We start from the raw sequence: 14,435 nt of genomic DNA, 5'->3' as shown, positions 1-14,435 counted from the left end.
TTAGCGCTATGTTAAATAATCGTAATTGGACTTATGTAGAAGTCACAACTATCCGAGGTCGGTCAATAATAATGTAGGCAACAACACAAGTTAGAGGTCTTAATTAGTGAATCAAACTCCAAGAATTTGCCATGCCAAAAAGAAGATGAGAAATGATCTTGTATTGATTCAGGTTCTTTGCATGATTTAGGAAGCAACTTATCCTTAATGCAAAACCATTCACTTGATCCATGATAAAGATGAATTAGATTTGAATCAAGGAAGATTAAACCTTCATGTATCAATGCTAACCACCAATCTTTAACTCATTGATCAAAAGAAGAAGAAGAAGAAGAAGAAGAAGATGAAGAATTAAAGTGCATTAATTGAAATGGAATGAGATAATCAACAAGTATTGACCAAAGATAGAGAAGATCAAGGTCAAACAATAGAAAACAAAAGCAAGATGAAGATTAGAAGTCAAGAAACAAATAAAATATTTTTGGCATTTTTTAATATTAAAATAAAACTTGAATTAAAATAATAAAGAAAGGTCAAACTTCAAACTCACTTCAAATCAACTTTGAAAAGTCCAAGTGAATTATCACAAGTTCAACAAGGTCAAACAATGTTTGACAAAAAATTTCAGCATTTTTAAAAGTCAGAAACTATTTTAAATCAATTAAAAATGCATAAAAATAACCTAATTGAACTAAAATCTCAAATAAAATAATAAATTGATGAGAATATTTTTCATAGATCTATCATCATTCAAAGAGGTTGGAAAAATATTTTTGTATTTTTTGAATATCAAAAACCATTTTAAATGAATTAAAAATAACCAGAAAAGAGAAAATTACTAAAAAAAATATCAAATGATAAAATAAAAAATATTAAAAATCATTTTTATAAAGTAGAAATTAAAAGGAGAATAATGAAATTGGTCCCATAATTTTTGGACCAATAATGAGAGAGATATGAATTTTTAAAGAGAAAGGGAATTAAAATAATAAAATGAAAATAAAAATAAGAAAATAGAAATTGGAAAAAGCGTGAGTCGTCTGATGATGATTCATTAATTGACGTGGATCATCACACGGCTAAGAAGCGCGTGTTCACCATATGCCTTGGTCAACTGAGTAACACATGGCCATTAATAAAGTCATAACAAAGGACGCGTGAGATTGAATCTGGAAACATGAATGGACGGTTCTTATTAAATCTGGAGACCAGACGGTGGCCAGCGCCACCGTCTTCTCCGGCCAAGCTCCGACCAAGTCAAAAATTGCAGAAATTAAAATGGTAACCAAAAGGCACGATCCAGGCATCAATCGAGAGCTGGGGTGATGTACATCACCCCTGTACCACTCAAATCCATTCTAGATCTCTATATTGAGAGAAATCAGAAGTGGAAGATCTGTGGTGTTCATATGAACTTCATGATTTTCAAAAACTGAAAGCACATCAATGTTGCCTCTATGCAGAGGACTTCAGATCACACAACAACAATGAGAATTAAGCACTATGCAAATAGATTCGAAGAAAATAACAGTTGGTATGAACCTTTGATTTGCAAGATTTTGAGTCACAATCCTTGGATGCTAATGCTTACAGTTGACACTATAGATCAAGGAAAAAAGGTTTAGGAACTCTAAGATCTGAAAATTGATCAATTAAACCAAAGTTCAGATCTGAAAAATTTGAGAGCAAAATGAACTAGTTCCTTTAGTGAGGGCTGAAGTTTCAGTTTAGCAGCAATTGGGGCGCCTTAAGGTTGAAGAAATGAAGAGCATTGGCCTTGTATTTATAGGAGAAGCAAGCTGAAATGCATGATCAAAATGCTTGCATGAATGGAAAGGGCCTCCATGCATGGGCCTGTACAGGCGCATGGAGGGCCCAATTCCAACTGGAATTGAAAGTTGATGCATGATGAAAGCAAAATGGACGTGCAGATTTAGTAGTAGTAGCTCATGCAAGGCAATTTAAATGATTTTCAAAAAATGCACTATTAGGTTAAAGCCTTCGAAAATGACATGTTAAAAATAGGAACACCTCCTTATGAGTAATGGTTGGAAGGCTTATTGCATAAGGATCATTTGTTATGTTGATCAAAACTCAATTTGGGCCTTGGAAATTGATGAAAATTGGACATGAAGTGTAGGGTGCAAAACATGCATATGTGAGATTTTCAAAATTGGCCAAAGTTCAAGCCCTTATGTCTCAGTGATGCAAGCTCCAAATGACAAAATCTTCAACATGAAAGTTGTATATCTTTTCAAGACAATCAATTTGGACTTAAATTTTGCATCATTTGTATTTTTGATGAAGAAGTTATGGGCACTTGAAGTTGGACTTTTTCATATTTCAAGGCATTTGGTCCAAAGAGACCTATAATGTTTTGCATTATCACATGTATTTCTTTTGAGATTTTGGAATTTTTCTCAACATAAAATTTGAATTAGACATCTTAAGATTTCCAATTCATTTAATCTCACCTCAAATCATGAAAAATGAAGGAGTTATGTCCTTGGGAAGTTGACCTAAAATTAGGGTTTCAGTCAAAATGACCTATAATGTTTTGGAATGGATGATGACCTTCCAAGATTCAAATAAATTTTTAATGAACATGAACGTTGTTCATATAGTCCTTAAGAACATTTTTCCTCTTGTGGTCATCTCCACTTGACAAACACATCAAAAGTTAGGTCTCAGTGCATTTCAAAATAGTCAGATGAATTGACTGACCAACTTCTCAAGTCCAAACCTCATATCTTGATGAATTGATGATTGAGGACATTAAAATAAGTTAAAATATGCATGAGATTATGAATTAAGGAACTTACCTTGATTGTATTTGACCATGGGTTGAGTTTTCTTCATGAGCAAGGCACAATTGATGAACAAATGAATTAGGGTTTCCTTGGGAAACAAGCCTCAAACCCTTTGATTTGCTTGGATAAAAATGATGAATTGAGATACTTGGGAGGAATATTTGATGGATGAGATATTTAGGAACCATTTCCATGCTTGCTTTCATCTTCTCTTGGCCATATCAATGCACATAGGATCTCCTAGAAGCTTTAGACCTTGTGACTGCTCAAGCTGCAAACAAGAGATGTTAGTGACATATTTTTATGCTTTTGGTTAGTAAATAAAATGAGAAAAGCAATAATATATAATTCAAGTATGGTTGGTGATCTCAAACCAACTCACAAGAGGTCCCACCCCAAAGGTAAGGGATCCAAGATGCTTATGATCCTTGAGGCAATGCAAATGTAAATGTTATGATGCCATGAGGGATCTTAGGGTTAAAATTAGGGTCTTACACTTTGCAACCCATAGGAAATGAGACGACCATATATATATATATATATATATATATATATATATATATATATATATATATATATATATATATATATATATATATATATATATATATATATATATATATATATATATATATACCTCTAGAAGGTATTACCTCACCTCAAGTACCCACACTCGCCCAATTATGGAAAATATGGGACAAGATGTTTCTTTGTCAGGAAGAAGTCTGAGTTAGTAGCTGATCCACGTTCTTCCTAGGAAGTAGGGATTCAACGGTCCATAATTTATTGGGTGAATGATGATCCTTCCATAGCAAATTGTAGGCCTAAGAGACTCTATAAATACTTCTCCCCAACAGGAGAAATGAGAGCTTATAAATTACATGCAATACCTAAAACAACACACTTGTAAACATAGCCTCTCACCTGAAGTAAGTTAGTCTCTAAAATAACCATAAACACCACCGTAATACCACCATACAGGGCTTCTCGCCACCACAAACAAATCCCTACCACCCTAAACTACTATAAACCTACTAAGGCTCATGAGTATCCCCTAACCTTGTAGAGATACTACACATCTATGATTTTTGAACAATACAAATTTATAAATTGTATAATTTTTGGATCTAGCCCCTACCACTGCGCTAAAAGTAACTGTAGTTAGTGATGATGCAAATATATTTACTTATAGTATAGAGCCCTCAAGGGGTTGTACCTATACCACCTAAACCATTATACGCTCCACGGGTTAGGATGTTAAGTCCGTCTAATCACATCAATGACACTGGATAAATAAATCCAACAATCTCCTCCTAAATTGGAGGATTGAAACCCATGACCTTGCTCTGATACCAATTTTTGGATCAAGCGCCTACCACTTCTCTAAAAGCCATTATTATTAGTGAGGGCGCAACTATATTTCCTTATAGTATAAAGATATAAATGGACTGTACCTAGCCCACCTAACCTATCCTAGGCACCATGGGTTGGGATGTTAATCCCATCGAATCACACTGGTGACGTTGGATAAATAAATTCAACATAATTAATTATATATTTAATTAATTAATATGAGGTCCATATGAGTGGGTGTTAGATAACCCATTTTTGAATGATATGAAACTTAATTGGCCATCACACTATATATAAGTTATGTTCCCCAATATTCCATACATAAACATTGTTAAAGTATGCCTTAAAATCATAAGTAGTGAAGAGAAAGGAAACATATTTCGAGATTTCAGAAACCATAAATTAGCCTAGAAGTCAATGAAGAAATAATAGCCATGAGGAAGGCTAGAAGCGGAGTTGGAATAATGGTGCTTAATGAGGTTGGCGTAGAGAGATGCTGACTTTAGAGATGACATAACATGAGGCTGGCTAAGGAGTTGGCACGACGGTGAAATATGACGTTTTTCTCACATTGACTTTACCAACGATATCTTCTTGTTTTTTAGGGATTTCACTACCTAATCTACTATTCGACTCAAATGTAGTTGGAAAGTGAGACTTGTTGCAACTTCGTCTTTATCTGAAAGAACAAGCTAAAACATATATGATACAAATTTCTGAAGCGGAGATACATGGAACTCATCATGTAGCCCAGATAGGGAAGGTGGAAATGCCATTGGATATGCCACTTACCCTACCCGACTTACGACATGGTAAAGACCAATGTATCTCAAATTCATCTTTTTTTTTGTCTTGAATGCTTCTTCAACCCTTCAAGAACACATGGTCTCTCTCATCAAGTTCCAAGGGTCTCCTACGTTGGTCTGCATAACTCTTTTGTTGATCTTAGTCTTTTTTATCCTTTCTTGAATGGCCGTTAATGTCTATGTGATTTCCTAAATTACTTCAAGCCTTATGATCCCTTTGTCTCCCACTTTTGCCCAACACAAAGGCGTTCAACATTTCCTTCCATATAAATCGTCATATGATTCAATTCCAATACTCAAATGATAACTGGTGTTGTAGGTGAACTCAATCAATGGCGAATATTAATTCCAACTTCCTCCACTCTCTAATATACAAGCCCTTAACATATCATTTATGGTCTCTAGTGTTCAATCTTCACTTGTTGACATATCACGCATCTAGTCACAAGTTCCACTATGTCATTTTTTCATTCCCAACCTTTAGGAATCCTTCTTTAGATTATGATACATCTTGAAAGAAACAAGATGTATGGTAAATAATTTTTTCCAGCTCCCTCTAAAATTGCCCTCTTTAGCTGTGACTCATCAGATATGCACATCTTCCCATAAAAAAAGAACTTCATCCACCGATCGAGTGAAATCTAGATGTTAAACTATAGACTACAAACTTGCATTTGACAACTGGACTTGCCTTACCCTCTCCCAAAGATCACACAAGATATTTAATCGGATGATTAATACTATTTCTTAAGTCCATGTGAAATGTAGGTCGAGGTCTAAAAATTTCTCCAACAAGTTATGTTCCAACATCATCAATTATGTTGTATGCATTTCCTTCTTACTGAGTGCATCCACCATTTTATAGGCCTTTTCGGGATGGTATTTCAATTTGAAATCATAGTCCATGAACTCCATCCATCTTCTCTGATGCAAATTTAATTCCTTCTAAGCAAACATATACTTTACACTTTAGTGATCACTAAACATCTCAAGGCTTACATTACAAATTTACAAAAATTCTCTTATAAAGTATAACTTTGCAAAGAGTTATTGTAAAGTTTGAACATATTAATATGTTCAATGTCATTTTTTTTCCATCAAAATATCACCATCATTAAAATATAAAATACTTGTTTATGGAAGAGATGTTTTTTAACAAACAAAAATTTATATTACCACCTTACTCATTATGAGTGGTGAGTCATATGTAACAACCCATATAATATATATCTAGAATAATATCATACAAGTGTTATTAATTGGCACTGACACAACATAAGTGCCTAATAACATCATTATATACACGCGTCCAACTTAAAAACATTAATGGGACATGTTATACAATAGTGCCTAAAAATAAAAATCTAAGAACTATGTACAATATCTTCATTCTACACAACTCCACAGCGGAAGATCAGAATAAATGCATCCCTTGGAACATCAGTAGACAACTTCTCTTAAATTTAATATGCAAGGAATACCTAAAAAATAACAATAATAATGGGATGAGATAATAATCTTATTGAGTTCTCCTATCCTATGGGTCCACTCGGCTCTATAGGGTTTCTACTCGATTCTAACTCAAGTATTCACCTTCTATTACTTGTGCATTACTCACACCTTGTAACTAGGACTTGAGAATCTAAGGGATATTCACAATGTATGGAAACATGTCACTTAAGTTCACATAACTCAATAAATCACTATTCGGATTCAGGCAACATCGATCCCCAACCGAACTTACATCTAGGCCAAGGCTTGGTTCACGAATGCCCGTATGGTTCGACTTTCCCGGTGGATATCGGGTTCCCCTATAGGACTCTAACCCACTTTTAAGAACCATCACTCGTATTGGACTCGAACCCACTTTGAGTATCTTTCACTGTATGAGACTCTAACCCACTTAGGTGTCCACCTCTCCCCATATCCGCCATGGTTGGTACTCAAATCCAATTGAGGCACAAATCATTGGTGCCACATCCCCACTTACCACTTTACATAAGCCCTTGAAGTGGTATGTGCATAATCACAACTAATTCCGAAAACGTGATTAATTCTCAATAACAAATATGACTTTTGGAGCAAGGCTCCTCACAAAATAGGACTTTTGGAACAAATGTTCCTCACCAAATTTCAAACAAATTCTCATGATATCATATCAATTCTCATGGCATCATAACATGATCCATTCTCATACATAAATCACACATGTTCCATACAAAGCAGGTTAATGTATCATTCCTGTGACTACTTGTCAGTTGTACGCACCATGGTACGATTACATCCAAGCATCACTATCTAACTCATTTCATGACTTAAGTTATCTTTCTAAGTTATTTACCTAGTACTCACTTAGGTTTACCTTACTCATAAGTTTTAATCTTATACTTACACAATCAACATACAACAATTTCACAACATAGTTCATGAATACACATAATAATTTCATTACCAAAACATAGACAATATTGTAGTACAAACATGTTTTTCTTATCATCAATTGATGAAGCATTGGACTACCTTTCCAATGTGTTCGACCTCACATTTATCGCAATTACCATTCCGTTTTATGGTGGATACAGTGAAATAATTAGTAAACACACATATTAGTATAATACCAACAAACAAGTTATAATTCACTTATAAGCATGATTTTATCTTTCCAAGCAATAAATCATTTAACTAGCTTTCCAACGCATCTGACCGGGCCTCATTATGAGTTACGAAACTCATTTTAGAGTGAAAACAGGGGAACCAATCGATTGCTGTCATGGCCCAATCGATTGGATCAACATTTTGCCACGATTTTTCACTAAAATGGAAGGGACCGATTGATTGGTCCATGGTGTCAATCGATTGACACCTAAAACTTTTCCAAAAATCACATTTCTAAACATGTCTTCTTCCATCCCTTACCATTCTAAACCATTCCAAACCATATACTAACATAAATCCACACCAAATTAAGTGATTATGAAGTATGATTCAAGAACAACATACATATGCCACCATGGGAATCAAAGATAACAAGAACAACATGGGAGCAACATCAACATGCAATATAGTACTAACATATAGAATCAAGGAGAAGTATGAACAATAATAATTTCATCATAGATTCACACCAATCCTAACTCCCAAGATATAAATTATATCCCCCAAAAGCTAATTTTTATCTAAGAACTCACCTTCTATGGAGAGGATGATGAAGTTGGTGAAGAAGATGGTGGATAATTATGAAGATGATACCAATCTTCTTGTTCCTCCATGAGTTTCTTATTCTTCTTCCTATTCTTTCTCTTCCTTTCTCTTTTCTCTTCTCTTCCTATTTCCTTTCTTTTCTTTCTTTCTGATAACTCTCTTTCTCTCTTACCTACCATTTCTTTCTTTCTTTCTTTCATTCTTATCCACTTCTTCTTTCTTTCTCACCACATAAATACATATAATATAATATTAAGCAGTAATACAAAATATCTCAATTGATATTTTGTCTTCTAGTACCAATTGATCAATTATTAATGTTACCAAAATATCCTCTCTTGTACTTATTAATATTGGTTTGTCTCTTTTATTAATAATTAATCTCTTCATAATTCACTGGTTACTCTATTGGTCCCAACTGACAACATTTAGAGCACATAGAAGCTCTAATTGTTCCAACTGACAAAAGATAGAGTACATAGGAATTCAATTGGTCTCAACTGACAACTAATTGAGCATTTAAGGGGGATATGGGATATTACATTCTCCCCCCTTAAATTGAAATTCGCCCCTGAATTTCCTCCACTCGACAAATAAACAATTCTTGCATCAACGTCTTAGACCAACACTTGACTTCTCTTCGATTTCAAACCCCCGACATATTCACTCTTCCAACTTATTTTCCTTAGCGAACTTTTTTCTTGTGTGAACTCTCAATACTTCATGGTCTTAACCATATCCTCGTTTCAATATTGGATTAACATTTTACTTTGCTCCCACTTAATTCATTTGATATACCGCTCTAAATCATTTATTCACTTTCCTTTCGGAAACAAACGACTACCCTTTGTACTGAGTCACACAAAACATACCCACGACATCTTATCTTGATTTGGATAATCAACACTCATTAAATTTTCATAAGAAAACTTATTGATTCCTTAACCACACACAATATTGACTACTTTTCTCTTATTATTCCTTCAACAAATGCGACAAACTTTGTAATCCATCTATCGATAATCTCATCAATTTCACTTTATCTGATACTATATGCTACAAGCCTTTACTCCTACTATTTCACTTCTCTCGTACTACTCCAATAAGATAACACCATTATCAGGAGATTGTCTTACTCCCATTCTTATGAGTAACTATCTCTCTGATCCCCATAATCTTGATTGAGCTCTTTCATCCATCATCTTTCACTGTGCTACTTTGATTCCAACAGTGAAACACATGGGATTCCCAAGCACTACTACTTAGCTAATAGTCTACATAGAAAATCACGTTTATCCTCTAGAGTACCCACCACCCAAAACAACACTAGGACCTCACCGACATCCATTAGTAGAATAAATTTCTTGCTGACACACGAAAGTTTAGAATATGACCAACACCCTCCATAAGATAGATATGCAGGAGTCGCATGACTACAACCATAAAAATGTATGACATTTAGATTTATCATGTGCTCAAAGTAAATAATCCAAATTAGTTTGACAATATATGATTCTGGTTACTATATTCCATATCAAATCCTCTTATAGGGTTCTGATTTATTCAAGGTTTCTGCTGACACAAGATCTCGACCATTAAAAAAAATAACACCATAAAGGAACTTCAAGTCATTAACGAGACACCACTTCTAAGAAACCTTAAGCAATCTAGAATGTAACTATGAGTTTCCATACTACTCACATAATCACACAACACTTCACACCTTTAGAAATAACATTTCACTTCCTATCTAGAACCCTTCATCTCAACGTCCTGATCCATCTTTAATAATATTAGCTCATGCTCTTACTAGTATACAACCTAAGTTACATGGTTAACTTTATGAATATCTGATTCTCGTTCCTCCTCGGAAGTATAACTCATGAATCCTTCCAATAGGGTAGAGTATCGTTGTATATAAAAATACCACTCTCCTGGGGGTCCACATACGAAGCCATGAATCCAAGAAGTTGTCGAATGCCATATTCTGACTAACCACTTTACACCTTACTAACATATATGTAAAATACAGAACTAACCTCCTAAAGATCACCACTCAGTAAGTCTCTTCCAACTTCTCTCCTTATAGTTATTCATAGTCATAATAGTGGTACTTCCAAGACTTACTTAAACTGAGCATGGTTCACTAGGTTGATTTCCCAAACATCTTACTTTTGTGATATCTCTATAGATGATCAACTACGCATTACACCTTCAAAATTCCAATTTCAAGACTATCAATTTGACTCGTAGAAACTTGTAACCTCATACTCAAATTTGCATATCCACAATGGTACACCAATGAGATTTAGGATACACTCAGATCTAACACGGTGTGAACACCATACTTAAATAATCCAAACACTACATAAGAAGATGAACAAAAACATGTTGACTTTCATTAACTCACTTTTACTCTTGCAAACCATATAATACACACTTAAATGTGAACCTTGACATTACCACATACTCATTGACTTGGATTGTCTTCCAAACCAATATCCATTAAACATTTCATCACATAGAAGCCACTTATCTGAACAAATCGTAACTGAAAACTCTTATCAACTACCTGCAAGACCACCCGGTATAGTCCATTCCACAATTCACACTCAGTCCAATATTTAATCTTGGTTTGTCCTCTGTTGCTTACCATGACTCCAACTCTTAAAGACACAAAACTCACTACTCAAAATAAAGAATGTGATACTCCATAACCATCCCAAAGAAGGATAGTCAATTTCACATATTTGTGACCATAATGCTACTATCACATACTTCATAATACCAAGGTATAACTTTCTCCACTCCATTCATTGTCTAGAAATCTTCGTAACGATCATCAACTACACACTCATATCTTAGCCTAAAAAAATCCTTATGACTCCATAATTTCCTTATTTGAAGTGCATTCCATTTCGATAGTTGTAATGCAAGGTTTACACTGCTCCCAATCTCCATGTCTGCTTCGTTTCTATAATAAGCCTCTTAACTCCAATAATAGAACCCTTCTACTAGAATTTACTCAAATCCAAATTACTTGTCCTATCTCTCAACACAATCCCCCTTCAACCCATACCACTAGAACTTCTGTTACTATATAATGTTTGTTCTCTCTTCGACACAATCTTTTATAATTGATCCTTAGGTAACTCAACATTCCATAATGGTTTGTTACTAACACTGAATCCTTGACAAACTATCCTGAACCTGATATCCCTTTTTAAGTCTGAAAATACTTGATTTATCTTCTACCCTTCATTTGGTGCATACATGTTTCACTTGGAATGGGCATTCATGTCCTCGAGTCTCTTCTTAGGCTTCACCACTACCTTAGACTCTTACAAAGGTGTCAAACGTCCTTATATCTCAAGCTCTCAACCACTTAGAAGGTACCATTCTGAACATACTCCCTGAAATACTCTCTTTCTTCCAAGATATTCTAGTGACCTTAGAAATTGAAACACTGATGCACTATCTCACTTCTATACCTTATGACATATGTGCAACCTAACCATCCTTCCTCCTCCACTGTATGGAATTACTCACAACACTTATCCCACACTAGTGGATCAATCTTGTCCTACTAGCAGATTCAGATACTTCTCAAAACTCTAACCGATCCATCCAAAAGAAATCCTCACTTCCCGACTCCCTTAACATTACTGGATTTCTTGAACCATACACCTCTCTTCAATTACACGTTACCAAAGTTACAACTTATACTAAGGCTTCAACTGAATTAACCAAATCTCCTTACTATTAAACTCTTGACTTGAGTCCACCCTTGAAATATAAGCCCTACACCACCTTCAGAGTCCTCGTGGTCGCTCAACCATGATCCTACCTACCACGCACATTAGGTTGATCAGGCCCAATACTAAATACAGTGATATTAAGAATCATGTTGTCTAAACACATATATGAGGCAGGAATAGATTTACTTACGATGTTTCAAGGCAAGGTCGAAAATCAACCTGCTCTGATACCAACTGTAACAACCCATATAATATATCTAGAATAATATCATACAAGTGTTATTAATTGGTACTGACACAACATAAGTGCCTAGTGACATTATTATATACACGCGTCCAACTTAAAAATATCAATGAGACATGTTATACAATAGTGCCTAAAAATAAAAATCTAAGAACTATGCACAATATCTTCATTCTACACAACTCTACAATGGAAGATCAAAATAACTGCATCCCTTGAAACATCAGTAAACAACTGCTCTTAAATTCAATATGCAAGGAATACCTGAAAAATAACAACAATAATGGGATGAGATAATAATCTCAGTGAGTTCTCCTATCCTATGGGTCCACTCGGCTCTACAAGGTTTCTACTCGATTCTAACTCAAGTATTAACCTTCTGTTACTTGTGTATCACTCGCACCTTGTAACTAGGACTTGAGCAACTAATGGATATTCACAATGTATGGAAACATGTCACTTGAGTACACATAACTCAATAAATCACTATTCGGATTCACGCAACATCGATCCCTAACCGAACCTACGTCTAGGCCAAGGCTTGATTCACGAATGCCCGTATGATTTGACTTTCGCAGTGGATATCAGGTTCCCCCATGGGACTCAAAGCCACTTTTAAGAACCATCACTCGTATGAGACTCAAACCCACTTTGAGTATCTTTCACCGTATGAGACTCTAACCCACTTAGATGTCCACCTTTCCCCCATGTTCTCCATGGTTGGGACTCAAACCCAATTAAGGCACGAATCATTGGTGCCACATCCCCACTTACCTATTTACCTAAGCCCTTGAAGTGGTATGTGCATAGTCACAACTAATTCCGAGTACGTGATTAATTCTCAATAACAAATAGGACTTTTGGAGCAAGGCTCCTCACCAAAATAGGACTTTTGGAACAAATGTTCCTCACCAAATGTCAAATAAATTCTCATGATATCATATCAATTCTCATGGCATCATAACATGATCCATTCTTATACATAAATCACACATGTTCCATACATAGCAGGTTAATGTATCATTCCTGTGACTACTTGTCAGTTGTACGCACCATGGTACGATTACATCCAAGCATCACTATCTAACTCATTTCATGACTTAAGTTATCTTTCTAAGTTATTTACCTAGTACTCACCTAGGTTTACCTCACTCATAAGTTTTAATCTTATACTTACACAATCAACATACAACAATTTCACAATATAGTTCATGAATACACATAATAATTTCATTACCAAAACATAGACAATAATTGTAGTACAAACATGTTTTTCTTATCATCAATTGATGAAGCATTTGACTACCTTTCCAATGTGTTTGACCTCACATTTATCGCAATTACCATTCCCGTTTTATGATGGATACAATGAAATAATTAGTAAACACACATATTAGTATAATACCAACAAGCAAGTTATAATTCACTTATAAGCATAATTCTATCTTACCAAGCAATAAAGCATTTAACTAGCTTCCCAACGCATCCGACCGGGCCTCGTTATGAGTTACGAAACTCATTTTAGAGTGAAAATAGGGGAACCAATCGATTGCTGTCATGACCCAATCAACTGGATCAACATTCTGCCACGATTTTCACTAAAATGGAAGGGACCAATCGATTGGTCCATGGTGTCAATCAATTGACACCTAAAACTTTTGCAAAAATCACATTTCTAAACATGCCTTCTTCCATCCCTTACCATTCTAAACCATTCCAAACCATATACTAACATAAATCAACACCAAATTAAGTGATTATGAAGTATGATTCAAGAAGAACATACATATGCCACCATGGGAATCAAAGATAACAAGAACAACATAAGAGTAACATCAACACACAATATAGTACTAACATATAAAATCAAGGAGAAGTATGAACAACAATAATTTCATCATAGATTCACACTAATCCTAACTCCTAAGACATATATTATATCCCTCAAAAGCTAATTTCTATCTAAGAACTCACCTCCTATGGAGAGGATGATGAAGTTGGTGAAGAAGATGGTGGCTAATGATGAAGATGATACCAATCTTCTTGTTCCTCCATGAGTTTCTTATTCTTCTTCCCATTCTTTCTCTTCCTTTCTCTTTTCTCATCTCTTCTTATTTCCTTTCTTTTCTTTCTTTCTGATAACTCTCTTTCTCTCTTACCTACAATTTCTTTCTTTCTTTCTTTCTTTCTTTCATTCTTATCCACTTCTTCTTTCTTTCTCACCACATAAATACATATAACATATATATATATATATATATAT

The sequence above is a fragment of the Lathyrus oleraceus genome, chromosome 7, assembly GCF_024323335.1.
Source record: "Lathyrus oleraceus cultivar Zhongwan6 chromosome 7, CAAS_Psat_ZW6_1.0, whole genome shotgun sequence".
Lineage (NCBI taxonomy): Eukaryota > Viridiplantae > Streptophyta > Magnoliopsida > Fabales > Fabaceae > Lathyrus > Lathyrus oleraceus.
The sequence above is the reverse complement of the archived record's forward strand: the minus strand, read 5'-3'. Positions refer to the sequence as shown.